This window comes from Bos taurus, chromosome 6 (assembly GCF_002263795.3).
Source record: "Bos taurus isolate L1 Dominette 01449 registration number 42190680 breed Hereford chromosome 6, ARS-UCD2.0, whole genome shotgun sequence".
NCBI classification, from domain to species: domain Eukaryota; kingdom Metazoa; phylum Chordata; class Mammalia; order Artiodactyla; family Bovidae; genus Bos; species Bos taurus.
This window is the reverse complement of record NC_037333.1, coordinates 20,238,665-20,256,059: the sequence shown is the minus strand read 5'-3', so window position 1 is coordinate 20,256,059 and position 17,395 is coordinate 20,238,665. Positions and strand designations below refer to the sequence as shown.

Genomic DNA, 17,395 nt, shown 5'->3' with positions numbered 1-17,395 from the left:
CAAGTTAGCACTTCTATAAGACATTGGACACATCTCAGCCATCTTGTGGGGACCTCATAACATCAGTCATTTCCCCTCACATGTTGGTGTCTTTGATCCATCGCTCCGTGTTCTCTGGCTTCTACCCTTCGGTCTACAAATTTGCTCAACTTCTTTCCTTATCACCATGCATAAGCTTGCATGCATGCAAACACACCCACAATTCTTTAATCATTTCAGCCTCTTACTCGTGCTGCAAATTGCCTTGTACGGCAATTAGTTGTTTACATGACAGTTTTCAACTGGTCCAGCAGTTTTTAATTGTTACTGTGTCAGATCCCTTCAAGAATCTGATTAAAGCAATGGGTCTCTTCCCTGATGACATGCATAAAACTAAATACACACGCACACACACACACAAACTTCTACATAAAATTCCATCTTGTTCAGGGACCTCTTAGAGGAGATAGTTCTATGCTCATCAACACTCCCAGTTCCACTCCTCTTCTGGGGACGCTGGAGAATTACACTTCTTTGTGATTTGAGGTTAGTGTCTTTGACCAATGAAATGAGAGTGGAAGTGATGTGTGTGGAAGCCTTAAGAGCCTATACTCGATGTGCAATGCTTTCTCTTTTGACTCTGCCACTGTAAGTGCTGCGCTCCAGATAGTGACTGCTCTGTCAGCTTGGGTCTTGGAGGGAGAAGGAGGCAGACCAGCGCTCTGGCCAACCTGCAGCGGGCAGACTGAGTGAGTGAGAAATCCATCTGGTTAATTAGAGTGGCTGACAGAGGGGATGGTTAGTTACTTGGCATAACCTAGACTCTCCTGCTTGATCTCAGGGAATTCTCCATTAGATACAAGATCATCTAAGTCAGATCCTTTCTAGGGGACTTTTAGCTACCCTCCTTCCTGCATAGTTCTAGGCTTTCAGTTCTCTCTCCCTAGAAGGCTCTTTTCCTAGTCCTTCCTATGACTTCTCATCCTTCAGACCACAGTATACATGTTACCTTCTGAGGGAGATTCTTCTTGGCCCTTCTTCTCCCCTCTGCCTCCTGTTACTGTCTCCACATTACCCATTTCTGTCTTTCACAGAGTGTGTCACAGCCCATAATATTTTATTCCCTGTATTTCAAGTTCTGAATTCACAGTATTTGTATTCTTGCTATCAACAGCAGTTCATAAATAACTGATATCATACTTCAACCCCATGTGAACTTAAGAAAAGGAAGTACCTTCTGAAAAATGAGCTGCTTTCATTTCTTTAATATGATAAAAATAGAACCATGAGTGGTCTATAAAAGGCGCTCTTATGTTTTTCTAAACTATGTTAATAGAAGAAGAGAGCTCTAACTAAAAATGTCGGTCAGACATCCAAACGCTTGGATGTGCACCCAGAACAAACCACTGACCCTTGGTATTCACCCAGTCATGAGAGAGAGGTCAGCCTGACATTTTGGGGTTTTTTTCAGATAGTTATGGGTCAACAGCACTAACAACCTTTGATCCCAACCCAGTTAAATAGTAGATTTTGTTATTCATTGACATACTTTTTGTTTTGTTTTTCTTTTGCTGTGTATATGCAACAAATGGTCTTACTTCAGAGGAACATTAAGAATTAGTCCTGAAATGCCAGAAAATGTTAAGCAGCTAACCCTTTGTTATGCATCTAGGAATATAAGTATAATAACTTGTCACAAAGTAAATAATTCATACTTGTTCAATGAATGAATGTATACAATTAGTATTATAAAATAACCAAATATTTCACTTTTACTGTATATAACTCATACTGCAAAAGACAACTATTCTAATTTTAAAAACCAAAGTTTCAGCCTTACTGTTTCATCTCCACACAAAACATGTTTATTGTTCAAATATTTTAGGAATATATAGCTTAAAATGTGAAATCTCCTGTTTTCACTGGCTTTATAAGTTGTATTAAACACTCCTGACACTTGACAAGAGATTCAGAAGCCGTGATGCCAGCATATAATACAGCAGACTCTGAAAACATTCTCTAAAATTTAGACCTCTTCAGATACTCAATTTCATAAGTACAAAAGTTTTGGGAACATCTGAATTAATTGTTAGACCAGCATACATTTTAGTCTTGATGAGAACAACCAAGAAAAATGTTTTAACATTGCTAAAGAAATAAGCTTGGTTTGGAAACAAAAATAATCTTGGTTTAGTTTTTTCATAAACTGTTTCAGGTTTGTTTGGGGAGGGAGGGGTTCTTTAGATTTCCTATGTGGCAGTTTGAGTTTCAAAATACTATCTCTTAAAATGCAAAGTATACCCTGCTACCCTAACTCTTATGTAGCATGTATAATAGTTATCTGACAGCTACATTTTTCTACTAATATTTTACCAAGATCCACATGTGCAATTTAAAAATAATATGGATTTTTCAAGATGTGACCGCATATTTCTTTTTCCTTTTTAAATTGTTTCCTCTCAATTAACACATTTTAAAATGAGATTATCATCTGCCATTCTGTTTTAAGAGCATGTGGGTAATCTGATGAGACTTAATGTCTTTAAAATGGGACATGCATCACCCATGTAGGTGCACACATTTGTACACATATCAAGAGATATATTTTTAGTCTTTCATACAAGACAGGCCATTTCTCCATTCCTCATCATTACAACACAACCTTCAGAAAAAGCATAAATACTTCTTTTCTATTCTACTAAGGCATTTCAACCAAACACCTAAGTTGCACAGAAATAGTTGCTATAGAAAAGCAAAGGAGATAAATAATACTCAATTATGCTATCAAAAACTGCAACTGAAGTAAGGCAGTATCAAGGTTTATGTTTAAGAATGCTGACTGTATTTATTCTTGACTTTATGTATACTCCAAATTGAATGTGCTGAGTCCCAAATTGGAAGGTTCTTTACTGCTAAAAATAGTACATCTTAATGAAAATATTTTAGCTGGCATTCCAGATTAGGAAATCAGTACAAGCCAAGAAAGTTTCCTTTGTACAAAATAGTAAAATTTAATGAATAATGGATTCAAGTGATGCCAATTACTTGCCTTCATTTCACACAAAATTTCTTTATGAAATGAAAGAAAGTGAGATTTACCTACACAAGACTTGCAGACACCTTGGCTCTCAAGAATAAATGCTTCTTCAGGTTTCTACATGTCTTTCATTTATTTTGCTAAGGAGCTTATTTTGAATAGTGCTCTATGACAGCATTTAGGAGTTTCTATTAAGTTTATTAAAGAAAAAAATTATATTAACTATCTCCTAAAAAACATTTGGCTCCATTTTTGGCTTGTTTAGAGATTACACTTTAAATACAAAATTACTAACAAGGCATCTGGTAAATGTGAAGGTGGCTATTAAACTTTTGTAGCCTTTGATCTTGCTAATTAAGTTTTATAAAGACTTTAGAGAGAGAACAGTTTGTCAGTCAACTTACTTAGATATTATAGCTTTAGGAAAAAGTTATTTTAGCATATTGGTACACCCTATGTTCTAAAACTGAAAAAAAAAAACACTATTTTTAAAAATATGACACTGATATACCCATATTATACAATTTAACTCCAGTTGACTATATAATCAACTTAAGAGAAATAAGAGGGAGGGAAAGGGAGAAACCCTCTCTTGGGAATTATAAGAATTAGTAACCTCCCTACACATTCCTCTCTGAAAATACATATTGATCCTTATGATTTCTAGAGACCTTCTACTTTATCATGCTTTAAAAATTATATCTGAATCAGCATCTTAATGAGATGCCCTTTTCTGGTTCATTTTGGAAGAGTGAAGGAGTGTGGGCTGTGGTACCGGGTAGGCAAAAACAAAGCCAAGCTCCAACAGGTACTGTGGACTTTGGTCATGATCTAACATCTTCAGTCTGCATTTTCATCCATAAAATCATAAGACACTTATCCTAAAATGGTATGAATTTTACATCAATTCTCCTTTCAAATTATCTTCATGAAGTTCACCAATATGCTTAGCTTTAAAAGTTAATATTTAGCTCTTATCATATTTAATACCTTTGTAATATTTGACTCTTAACCATTTCATCACTCTTCCCAGAAACCAAATGAGAAAACAGTTTGATCTATCCCTTTCTGCCATTTTCTCCCTTCCTTATTGTTCATTATCACTCTTGTCTGATAGACTATTCTCTCTATATTGTTAATTAAATGACTTCTGTGCTCTTCTCCCGCTGAACTGTCTTCCCAACAAATTCTATCCACCATTACTCTTTCCCCTGTGCCTCATTTTCAGACCTCTGTCCCAAGCTCTTTGTCCCCAGATTGCTTCTGCCTGTCAGACAACTTCACTGGATTGTCCTAGGAGTACCATCCAAACTTCCATCCACTTCAAGCCAAGATAAGAAGCTAGACCTCTCTTTCCCCTTTATTCTGCTCTCACAGTCCCCTGGTCTAAAAAGCATTGATTCTACCATTAAACTATGCTACTACTACTACTAAGTCACTTCAGTCGTGTCCGATTCTGTGCGACCCCATAGATGGGAGCCCACCAGGCTCCACCGTCCCTGGGATTCTCCAGGCAAGAACACTGGAGTGGGTTACCATTTCCTTCTCCAATGCAGGAAAGTGAAAAGTGAAAGTGAAGTCGCTCAGTCGTGTCTGACTCCTAGCGAGCCCATGGACTGCAGCGCACCAGGCTCCTCCGTCCATGGGATTTTCCAGGTAAGAGTACTGGAGTGGGGTGCCATTGCCTTCTCCGATTAAACTATACTACTGCTTCTTATTCTTTCTGTCACCACTATAGTAATCAAGGCCACAAGTTTAGATTAATAGAATGGCCTCTGCATTATTCACAGTAGTCTAAACATTGCAACAAAGAATATTTGTAACAAAGAATATTTGTAACAAGTATTATAACAAAAGTCTCAGTGGTTTAGCACAGTACAGAATTTTTTCTTTCTTTCTCATGTTACAATCCAGTGCAAATGGCTGGACAGGATCTGGTCCATTCAGGTGACTAGGTTTCTTCCATCTAGCAGCCACACCACCTCCTAGAGGAATTCCCCACCAGACCACCCCCCCTGCCCCGACCCCCCTGTAATTGGCAAATAACTGAGAGAAGAGAAGGTAGAATTCAGTTATGGGATTAGCCTAAATACAGTGGTGGAGCACAGATGTAAAAAATACAGTTAAAACTCCCATTTCAAAATGGGTAGGTAATACTAGGAGATGCATAGTGTTCATTAGCACATGACAATTCTGAAACCCTACTTGGCAGGCCTTATGAAGTCTCCTACCATGGAGAGAGAGTGAGTTACTTGATTAAACTTTAATTCTGCTCTCTGAAAATAATTTCTTCATTGGTCCTTAGCTTTTCAATTCAGTTCAGTTCAATCACTCAGTCGTGTCCGACTCTTTGCGACCCCATGAATTGCAGCATGCCAGGCCTCCCTGTCCATCACCAACTCCCAGAGTTCACCCAAACTCACATCCATCAAATTGGTGATGCCATCCAGCCATCTCATCCTCTGTCGTCCCCTTCTCCTCCTGCCCCCAATCCCTCCCAGCATCAGAGTCTTTTCCAATGAGTCAACTCTTCACATGAGGTGGCCAAAGTAATGGAGTTTCAGCTTTAGCATCAGTCCTTCCAAGGAACACCCAGGACTGATCTCCTTTAGAATGGACTGGTTGGATCTCTTTGCAGTCCAAGGGACTCTCAAGAGTCTCCTCCAACACCATAGTTCAAAAGCATCAATTCTTTGGCGCTCAGCTTTCTTCACAGTCCAACTCTCACATCCATACACGACCACTGGAAAAACCATAGCCTTGACTAGACAGACCTTTGTTGGCAAAGTAATGTCTCTGCTTTTGAACATGCTATCTAGGTTGGTCATAACTTTCCTTCCAAGGAGTAAGCGTCTTTTAATTTCATGGCTGCAATCACCATCTGCAGTGATTTTGGAGCCCCCCAAAATAAAGTTTGACACTGTTTCCAGTGTTTCCCCATCTATTTCCCATGAAGTGATGGGACCAGATGCCATGATCTTCGTCTTCTGAATGTTGAGCTTTAAGCCAACTTTTTCACTCTCCTCTTTCACTTTCATCAAGAGGCTTTTTAGTTCCTCTTTACTTTCTGCCATAAGGGTGGTGTCATCTGCATATCTGAAGTTATTGATATTTCTCCCAGCAATCTTGATTGCAGCTTGTGCTTCTTCCAGCCCAGCGTTTCTCATGATGTCCTCTGCATATAAGTTAAATAAGCAGGGTGACAATATATATATATATACAGCCTTGACGTACTCCTTTTCCTTAGCTTTTAGGAGTTCTTATTGTCTATTTCTTCCCTTTGGACACAACTGAAAAGAATGTTCTCAAAGTTTGAAAGCCAAAAGGTGATTTTACAGCTCCAAGAGTTTTTAGTCTGATATTCAACACTTCTTGACAATACAAGTTCTTCAAAATCTTGATAGGTTTCTGTTGTATTTGCTTCCATCTATATACTCAGGTTTAATTCTCTTCTCTCGCCCTCTGTCCTTAACTGCAGCTATTTTGACTATTTCTTCCTGCAAGGACACACCCTTATTCTAACCTCTTCCATGGAAGTAAATCATGTTGTCCAACTAAGTAGTTCTACTGGCCTTTTGTGGCTCCATTTGGGATCTGGAAGCAATTGACTTATCAACCATTTTTCACTGCAAGTCTTTGGACTCTGTCATTTTCTGTTCAGCTTGATAACTGGCCAGTTCTTTCTGGGTTCATGCCTTTTATGAAACACCTTACCAAAGGCAGCCAATAATAGCTATCATACACTAACACAGAGTGTTTCTTTAAAGCACATCTCCTAAAGCAGAGGTTTCAAAGTGTGCTCTGCCCAACCCTAAGAATGCCAGAGACCCCTTTTAGTGGATCCACTGTCAAAAATATTTTAATAATACTAAGAGGTTATTTTCTTTTTTCACTGTGTTGACATTCCCACAGATACTACCAAAGCAACCACATGTAAAGCTGTTGATATTTAACACAAATCAAAACAATGTCATCAAACTGTATCATTGTATTATATCATTGATTGAACATTGTATCTTATCTTTTCCTATGTACTCAGTTGACTTTTTAAAAAGCCAGTTTCACTTAAAAATGCACTTGAAACAGTAAAAATTATTCACTTTATTAAATCTCAATCCTGGAGAACAAGTCCTAAATATTCTGTGAGACCAGAAGGAACACACACACACACACACACACACACACACACACACACACACGACTTCTGCTGCATACCTGAATTCAATGGTTGTCTTGAGGAAAAGCAGTGTGCGATTGTTTGAGTTGCAAACTGAACTATCTCTTTTTTTGTGGAACACTATTTTCACTTGAGAGAACAAGTGGTAAACAAACTATGGTTATTCAGACTCGGGTATTTGACAGTCATTTTCTTGAAAATAAATGAAGTGAGCCTGTCACTTGGAGGCAAACAAGCTGACAATATTTCTTGACAATGATAAAACTTCAGTTTTCAAGCGAAAATTAGAATTTTGGAAAACTCGTACCATCACCATGAGCTTGACAACTTCCGAGTTCTTAAAGACTTTTCTGATATTAGCAAATATGATTTTTAAAATACGATATAATGAAGTATACCAGTGATGTAACTCAAGGAAACAATGTTTTCTAAGTAACCAATGTAAGATATTTTTAAAACATATGTAGGTAAATGACTCCTTTAAAGTGCAATCAAACCAAGCAATTTTAATGTTATAAGCATGTGAAAAGTTCATTGATATGATTTCAAGACTCCACCTTGCAATCAACTTTTAACAAATTATCACCTATTGAATTACTAGGTGGTATCCAAGAATATCTACAATTATCTGAAAAGGTTATTAAAATATTCCTTTAAAAGAAGGAGGTTGGTCTTCTAACAAGAAATAGATATATATCTCTGTGAGGTCAGGTTTTCTTTATATACTTCAGTTAAAATGACGTATTACAATAGAGTGAAGAAACAAATGAGAATCTAGCTGTCTTCTGTTAAGCTAGACAGTACAGAGTTTTGTGAAAAAGAAAATGCCATTCTTTTTGATAAATTTTTTGGAAGCACAGTTATCATAAAAATATTGCTTACATTAACATAATGGGTTTATGACTGTTTTTGATTCATTAGTGTTTTTTAACTTCAGTTTTAAGATGGTAATTCTTGCTATATATAACCCACAAGCAAAAGTTTTGGGGATCCTCAAAAGTTTTTTGAAGGGTGAAGAAGTGTTGAGAAGAAAACGTTTGAAAATCTTGGTCCTAGAGAAGGGATCATACAGCCCACAGGTCAAATCCAGCTACTTGCCTGTTATGTAAATAAAGTTTTATTGGCACACAGCCACACCCATGTACTTCCATGTTGTCATGGCTGCTTTTATGCTATAATTGCAGAGTTGAATATTTATGAGAGAGATGATATTGCTCCCCAAATCCCAAAACATTTACTAGTTTGCCTTCATGGAAAAAGTGTGCTGACCCCTGTTCCAGAGGTTTGGTTCTCAAGCCTGGGTGCACATTAGAATCACCCGGAAAACAGTTAAAATAATACCAGTATCCTTTTCCTTCCCCCAACGTATACACATTGAGCAATTAAATCAGAACCTCTGGGAGCAGGTCCAAGCATGGATAGTTTTATTAAATCCTCCAACTGACTCTACTATATAGGCAAGGGTAAGAATCACTATCCTAAAGTTTTATGATTTTTAGGCATAAATCTTGCCTTTCAAGTTATTCCAAACATCAGATTATCCAAGATGTTTCCCCTTCAGAACATGAGTTACTATATTTCAAGCCCCTATTACTAGGGCCCTCGCTGACCAAGCACGGAGTCAGTGCCACGTTTGAAGCTGTCACAGGTTTGAAGCCATCACAGAAGCACCCCATTGTTACAAATTTGAAATGGTGCACATTTCAGTATTAGTCAGGATAGGCTACCTTAGCAACCACTTCTCACTTTCAGAGGCTAATATAACAGAGGTTTTCTTTATCATGCAAATCATGGTGCAAGGTGTCTGACGGGGAGGCTCTCTGCTCTACAAAGGAACCCAACTGCTTCTAGCTAGACATTCTACCACCCCTCGGGGCCTCAGAGAGCAGACTGGATCCCTCTTCATCCAGCCAACAGACAAGAGAAAAGAAACAGCATGGAGGATTGAGTAGGAGGTGTTTTATGATCAGGCCTGGAGGAGGTCGACATAACCCCATTGGTCAGAACTTAATCATTTTTAAGTGCAAAAGAAGGTGCTAAATGTAGCCTACCTTTCTGCCAAAGAGGAAAAGTGAAATAGCTTAGTGAACTATCTTTATCCCTGTCACAACCTTCCTCCTAACTGGTATCCTATATCAAGCCCTGTACCATGAAGGGCCTTAATGCCCCTTGTCATAGGCAGAATAACAGCTTCCCAGGTACGTCCACATCCTCGTCTCCAGAACCTGTGAATGTGTCACATTACACGGCAACAGGGACTTCTGCAAATGTGATTAAGGCTAAGGATCTTGACATGGGAGTCTCTTGGATTATCCAAAGTGGGTTCAATATAATCACATGGATCCTTAAAAATGGAGAACCTTTCTGAATGGAAGTCAGACAGATAGGAAGGTGGAGGAAGGGTCCAAGAAAGGCAATGTGTTTGAAGGAAGGGGGCCATGAGCCAAGAATGCAGGCAGCTTCTAGAAGCTGAAAGAGCAAGGAAATGGATTCTCCTCCAGAAAGGAACACAGCCCTGCCAAACCCTTGATACTAGCCAAGTGAGACAGGTGTCAGACCTCTGACCCAAAGAACTGTAAAATAATACATTTGTGTAGTTTTAAGCCACTAAGTTTGCAGTAATATTTTACAGTAGTAATAGAAAATAAATGCACACTTCACTTCTACGTTCTTACTGCTATCGGTGACAGCCCCAACATTTAAATCTTAATTGGTTGCTCCTTTTCTTTAAAATCTTTACTGGCTCCTCATTCATTCACTTAATATACACGAAACAATTACAACGTGTCAGGCACCCTCCCCATCACCAAGACTGCTGCCCTGAATAAGACAGACGCACTTCCTGCTTTGATGCTTAGCAGTACAGGGACTATGACATGACTCTCCCATGTCATTCAATGTCTGCACAGTCTAATGCTAAACAGCCTACATACCATCTCTTGACATTTCTCTCTGCCAGAAAGAGAAAAAAAAAAGGCTTTGGAAAAAAAAACGTTAGTTGCCCAGTCGTGTCCAACTCTTTACGACCCCATGGGCCACAGCTCGCCAGGCTCCTCTGTCCAGGGGATTTTCCAGGCAAGAACACTGGAGTCGGTTGCCATTTCCTTCTCCAGGGGATCTTCCCAACCTAGGGATCAAACCCAGGTCTTTCACGTTGTAGGGAGACTCTTTACAGTCTGAGCCACCAGGGAAGCTCATCTCTTGACATTTCTCTCTGCCATAAAAAAAAAAAAGCGGGGGGGTACCTTAGGAGTGCTGATAAAATGTCATCAGATTTCTAAGATGCCTGTTTTAAGAACATCACTGGCCACAGTAGAAAACTGTTCTGCCCTCCCTATTCTTTGTTCATCTGGAAAACTCCCACTTCTCCCCTAAAAGTGATCTCAAATATTATTCCAGAAAATAAGGTCACTCCCAGGCTCCCTCCTCTTTTTACTGTGGAGTATATATATCCAAACTAGTAGTTGTTACAATGAATTGCAACTGTCCCTTCTCTGCCCCAATTATGGCTTTCAACAAATTCAAAGCAAAGTTCCTAGTAAACTTGCTTTTAAATAAATGCTGAGAATTCTCTTTCATGCATTCATTCATTCATTCTCTCAAAATAAATTCATCAAAACACACTTCACCAGAATTTGAATTAAGTTTTCTGCAGGAAAATTGACAGCACAATAAAAATCCCAAAATAAGAAAAACAGACCAGCCTCTAAACTGTTTGCCATATCTTTTCCAGCATAGACCTCTTATTCTTTCCAAAGAGCATACTTGTTGGAGTAACAAAATGGAGAGCAACTCTGAGAAGCCCGCATAATGACATACTTGAATATGGCTACCACAAAACTAGGATTCTGCATGTACCTCTGTTAGTAAATTTCTGCAATTTGCTAAACATGCGTGAAGGTATACAGTACCCATAAACTTCAACATATACCTACAACACATAACACACAGTGTATTAAATTATATGAATAATTTTATTTGGATGGATTTATTTCACCTGCCTACAAGAACTAGAGAAAAAAGATCAGTCTTTTTATAAGCATTTCAAATGTTTATAAAATACGTGTTAAATATACATTGTGAAACTATTTTTTTGTAATTTATTGTTACATTTTTCTTGAAAAAGAGAGCCACTAGTCTGTTTCACGCACTGACACATTTTCCTGGTATAGTCAAGCACTCCATGCAAGATTCATATTCTAATTAACTAAGTAGACAAGAATTTTTCTTATCAATTACTAATTTCCCTGCATCTGGATATTTTATGTTCAAAACAGTGAACATTAACATATTTTACTTGGTAATATATCTGTAATATATAAATGGTGATCTGCTAAATAATTTACTAGTTATAGAGAATATTTTGATAAATTATTACTGTCACTATTATGGAACCATCATGCAAAGGCACATGTTAATACATTTTCAAGCAATTCTTGAACAACTATTTTGTACTTACTATGCACAGGGTGCAGAGATCAGTCAGAAACATGTGTAGAATAATTATCAGTTGTTGGCTAGAGTAAAATTTATTCCAACCATAGGAACATAATTTTCAAGAGACAAATCGTAGCTGTCAGCACATGAAGTTTTCCTGAACATTTCCACTTTTATTAAGAACTCTCACCTAGCATCCAGCAGACATTGGATTCCTACTAGCATGGTGGTTTAGCTTTCCTGCTCACAGAATATTAATGGTCATAAACTCTTTCTTATTCCCACCTCCCAATACATTAGCAATTTTCCAATGGGCATTGATTCTGTGCGATGGAGTCTAATGTGATAACCACAGTGGTAGAGTAGCCAGGGAATTATCCCCCTAGGAGGATAGGAGTTTTTTCTACCTCTAAGTCAATGATCATTAAAACCAACCAACACGTTAAGTTTAACAAATCACAAAGGCTATGGGGACCTACAAATTGCAATAGTGAAGTTACAATTATCCAGCAATTAGGTTTACATTTACATTCACCCTTTCAATAATCAAGTCTACAAACGCACCCACTTCTTCCTGCTGAACTTGATCTGGAAGGTTTCTACAGCTTTCATTTTTATGCAGGTTTCTCAAACCAAGAAAACAATTGCATCTGAATGAAGTAATAATGACAAACCTTATGAAGCAGAAAGAACAATAATTTATTCACCTAACGTAAGCCTAATTTAAAAAACATGGTCGGGGGCGGGAGGGGTGGGGCGCAGATTGCCAAGCTCTATTTCCAAATGGAATGTGCTCTGAGCCAACATAAATATTTGGCTACTAGAAGAGTGTGTAGTTCAGTAAATAACAAACATGAATACCTAATGTTTTAGGAATGCTTTCAGCTACAGGTAACAAACAGTCTAACTAGGGCTTTTTTTTAATTGGGGAATTTTTTTTTTTCCCCATAGTGAGAAATCCAGAATTATCAATGCTGGACTAATTCAGTAGATCAATGGTGGAAAAGACCCTGAGCTTTCCTTGTAATTATTCATAATTACAAAAAGGTTGCTGCAGCTTCAACAATCATATCCCTCTTCTCCCATGAAAAAGGAAGATGGAACAGTGAGAAGGGGCGGTGCCAACATCTAAAGTAAACACTGCATGAGGAAGCTCCCAGAACATGTTTGTTTTTCATTGGCCAGAATTTTGTCCCAGAGTCATTGCTGGCCTACAGGTGAGGAAAAGAGAGAAAGGGGACAGAGAGAACAAGAACAGTGTCTTCTGACACCCAGAAATCAACCTAACATTCGCAGCTGAGCCTTAACATTGTGAAGAGCCATTGCAGCACTCACACTAGGCCTTGGTATTCTCCTGTTGACCGCACACCAGCTTCGAAATCAGCAGCTAGCAAGATGAAGTGAGAAAAACAAGACGAGTCCATAATCTTCTAAGCACAGAAACAAGGTCATTGTACAAACCACAAAAATTCCAAACATCTCTGCACCCTAATCTGAAGCCCCATCACTCCTTTCCCAACCATAGCTTTAGCTCACTTTATTTTGTCCATCTTATAAGATTTTTAAAATATCTAATTATTGGCTTACCCTCAATTCCCAAAGGCATGTAATCCATAATAAAGCCATTTTTTAAAACCCTCCCCCAAAGTTCCCTAATGTGTGTCCCCCTCCCATGAGAATCCTTTCAAATACCTTTTACTGAACTGCCTGACATTTCCCATGGTTTGTGGGCTTCTTCCTTTCATATGTTAATAAATCCAATTTGTTCAATCACAGATATGTTTCTGGTGGTCTTTGGATGGAAGGTCAACCAAAAAAGTATTTGCCACAACTTTGTTCCATTCTAGTCTAATTAAAATGGTGCACCCTAACAGGTCAGACTTCAAAATCCTTAACTGGAAAAAGAGTCAGGATATAGTGAACAGAGCGTATGAAGAAGAACCAAGGGACTAAAGCTCTAATCTGCTCTTTCCAGTTTATCAGTTACGTGGCCTCAGGCAAGACACTGAAGGACAGGAAAGGAACTGACCTGACAATTGTCTAAGTGAATCAGCTAACTTTAACTGTGTTTGAGATGGCAAAACTATAAGCTCCAAGAGTCTGAGGGTATTTTCCTTCTCTTTACATTTGAAAAGTTGCAGGATCAGGGTTTGAATCCAAGCACCTAACTCTAAAAAGTAAAAGTGTTAGTCACTCAATCATGTCCAACTCTTTTCGACCCCTATGGACTGTATCCCACCAGGCTCCTCTGTCCATGGAATTCTCCAAGCAAGCATACTGGAGTGGGTAGCCATTCCCTTCTCCAGGGGATCTTCCCGACCCAGGGATTGAACCTGGGTCTCCTGCATTGCAGGCAGATTCTTCACCATCTGAGCCACCAGGGAAGCCCCTAACTCTAACTCTAACCCCCAACTCTAACCCTGAAGCCTAACTGTTTTCCATTATACCCAGTTTTAATTTCTTCCTCTGTGAACTAACTAGGTCGTGAACTTCAGAACTTTAAAGGCCCTTTCTGCTCACCATTTCAGGGCTCTGAATGATGAATCACATTATTTATATTTATGCTTTTTAAACCTACCTGGTCTGTAGATGAAAGGTAGAGGAACAATGTGAGGTGATGTATGTTTATGGAGCTTGAATTAGACCAAGACTTTTCTTTACTAGCTTAAATCATGAATTTGAGCTACCATTCGAACTTCCAAGTAAAATTAATTTTCACTTCCTTGTAATTTAAAATATAATTTGCATTTCTTTAATAATTAGTGATGCTGAGCATCTTTTCATACACTGGCCCTCTGTCTTCTTTGGAGAGATGTCTATTAAGGTCTTCTGCCCATTTTGTAATTGAATATTTTTGTTGTTAAATTGTATGAGCTGTTTGTATATTTTGGAGATTAAGTTCTTGTCTGTTGCATAATTTGCAAATATTTTCTCCCAGTCCCTAGGTTTTGTTTGTTTGTTTCATTTGCTGTGCAAAAGCTTAGAAGTTTGATTAGGTCCCATTTGTTTTCTTTTGCTACTACCTTGGGAGACCGACCCAAGAAAACATTGGTATGATTTATGTCAGAGAATGTTTTGCCTATACTCTCTTCTAGGAATTTCATGGTGTCATATCTTATGTTTAAGTCTTTAGTCATGTTGAGCTTATTTTTGTGCATGGTGTGAGGGTGCATTCTAATTTCATTGATTCACCTGTAGCCATCCAACTTTCCAAGAACCACTTGCTGAACAGACTATCTTTTATCCATTTTATATTCTTGCCTCCTTTGTTGAAGATTGTCTATAGATGTGTGGGTTTATTTCTGGTCTCTCTACTTCACTTCATTAATTCATGTGCCTGTTTTTGTACTGATACCACATTGTTTTGATTACTCTGCTGCTGCTGCTGCTGCTGAGTCGCTTCAGTCGTGTCCAACTCTGTGCGACCCCATAGACGGCAGCCACCAGGCTCCCCCATCCCTGGGATTCTCCAGGCAAGAACACTGGAGTGGGTTGCCATTGCCTTCTCCATTTGATTACTCTAGCTTTGTAGTATTGTCTGAAGTCTGGAAGAGTTATGCCTTGTGCTTTGTTTTTTTCCCTTCAGAATTGCTGTGGCAATTCTGGATCTTCTATGGCCCCACATAAAATTTTGGTGTGTTCATTCACCTAGAGCCAGACATCCTGGAATGCAAAGTCAAGTGGGCCTTAGGAAGCATTACTACAAACAAAAACTAGTGAAGGTGATGGAATTCCAGCTGAGCTATTTCAAATCCTAAAAAATGATGCTATTAAAGTGCTGCAGTCAATATGCCAGCAAATCTAGAAAACTCAGCCGTGGCCACAGGACTGGAAAAGGTCAGTTTTAACTTCAACCCCAAAGAAGGGCAATGCCAAAGAATGTTCCAACTACTCCACAATTGTGCTCATTTCATATGCTAGCAATGTAATGCTCAAAATCCTTCAAGCTATCCTCCAACAGTATGTGAATCAAGAACTTCCAGATGTATGAGCTGGATTTAGAAAAGGCACAGGAACCAGAGATCAAAATGCCAACATTCACTGGATCATAGAAGAAGCAAGAGAATTCCAGAAAAACATCTACTTCTGCTTCATTGACTATGTAAAAGTTTTTCACTGTGTGGATCACAACAAACTGTAGAAAATTCTTCTAGAGATGGGAATTCCAGACTACCTCATCTATCTCCTGACAAACCTGTATGCAGGTCGAGAAGCAACAGTTAGAAATGGACAATGAAAAACAGACTGGTTCAAAATTGGGAAAGGAGTATGTCAAGGCTGTATATTGTCACCCTGTTTCTTTAACTTATATGCAGAGTACATCATGAGAAATGCCATACTGGATGAAGCACAAGCTGGGATCAAGATTGCTAGGAGAAATATCAATAACTTCAAATATGCATATGATACTAATCTAAAATCAGAAAGAAGAGACGAACTAAAGAACTCCTGATGAAAGTGAAAGAGGAGAGTGATAAAGCTGGCTTAAAACTCAACATTCAAAAAACAAAGATCATGGAATCTGGTCCCATCACTTCATGGCAAACAGATGGGGAAAAAGTGGAAACAGTGATAGACTTTATTTTCTTGAACTCCAAAATCATTGCAGACAGTGACTGCAACCACTAAATTAAAAGACACTTGCTCCTTGGAAGAAAAGCCGGGACAAACCTACAAAGGTATTAAAAAGCAGAGCCATCACTTTGCCAACAAAAGTCTGTATAGTTAAAGCTATGGCTTTTCCAATAGTCATGTATGGATGAGGGAGTTGAATCATAAAGAAGGCTGAGTGCCAAAGAATTGATGCTTTTGAATTGTGGTGTTAGAGAAGACTCTTGAGAATCCTTTGGACAGCAAAGGAGATCAAACCAGTCAATCCTAAAAGAAATCAACCCTGACTATTCATTGGAAGGACTGATGCTGAAACTCTAATACTTTGGCCCACCTTATGCAAAGACCCAACTCATTCCCTGATGCTGGGAAAGATTGAGGGCAGGAAGAGAAGTGGGCATAAGATGGTTGGATGGTAACACCAACTCAATGGACATGAGTTTGAGCAAACTCTGTGAGATAGTGAAGGACAGGGAAGCCTGGAGTGCTGCAGTCCACGCAGTCATAAAGAGTCAGACACAACTTAGTGACTGAACACCAACATAAATTTTTGCATTATTTGTTCTAGTTCTGTGAAAAACATCATAGGTAATTTGAAAGGGATCACATTCAATCTGTAGATTGCTCTGGGGAGTATGGCTATTTTAATAATAGTAATACTTCCAGTTCAAGAGTATGGGATATTTTTGTGTGTCTTTGAATCCTCTTTATTTTATTAATGTTTTATATTTCTCAGTATATGTCTTTCACTTTCTTGGTCAGGTTATTCCTTGGTATTTTTTGGTGCAATTTTAAAAGATTTTTTTTTTTAAACATTCCCTTTCAGTTATTTCATTGTTAGTGTAAAGAAATGCAACCAATTTCTGAATGTTAATCTTGTACCCTGTTACTTTGCTGAATCCATTTACTAGATAATTTTCTGTGGAGTCTTTATGGCTTTATATATATAGTACCATGTTATCTGCATATAGTAACATTTTACTTTTTTCTCTTCCAATTTGGATACCTTTTATTTCTTTCTCTTGTCTTCCGTGGCTAGGATTTCCCCTATTATGTTGAATAGAAGTGATGAGGAAGGGTATCCACTTGATGCCATTCAAAATGGCCATCATTAAGAAATCTACAAATAAGTGCTAGAGAGGATGTGGAGCAAA

The 17,395-nt window shown here is 38.4% G+C and overlaps 1 long non-coding RNA gene across 3 annotated transcripts in view; it reads left to right on the top strand.

Moving 5' to 3' along the window:
• Nucleotides 1-527: 527 nt before the first annotated feature.
• Nucleotides 528-17,395, top strand: part of LOC101905590 (uncharacterized) — a 57,844-nt gene continuing 40,976 nt past the window's right edge. Inside the window, exons 1-3 of one of the 3 annotated variants that reach the window (XR_009494825.1) lie at nucleotides 531-728; nucleotides 4,489-4,672; nucleotides 12,582-13,405. This is a non-coding gene — a long non-coding RNA (uncharacterized lncRNA). Of the gene's footprint in view, nucleotides 729-4,488; nucleotides 4,673-12,581; nucleotides 13,406-17,395 lie in introns of those variants that run through there. The other 2 variants (XR_009494826.1, XR_009494827.1) reach the window with 2 other exon arrangements.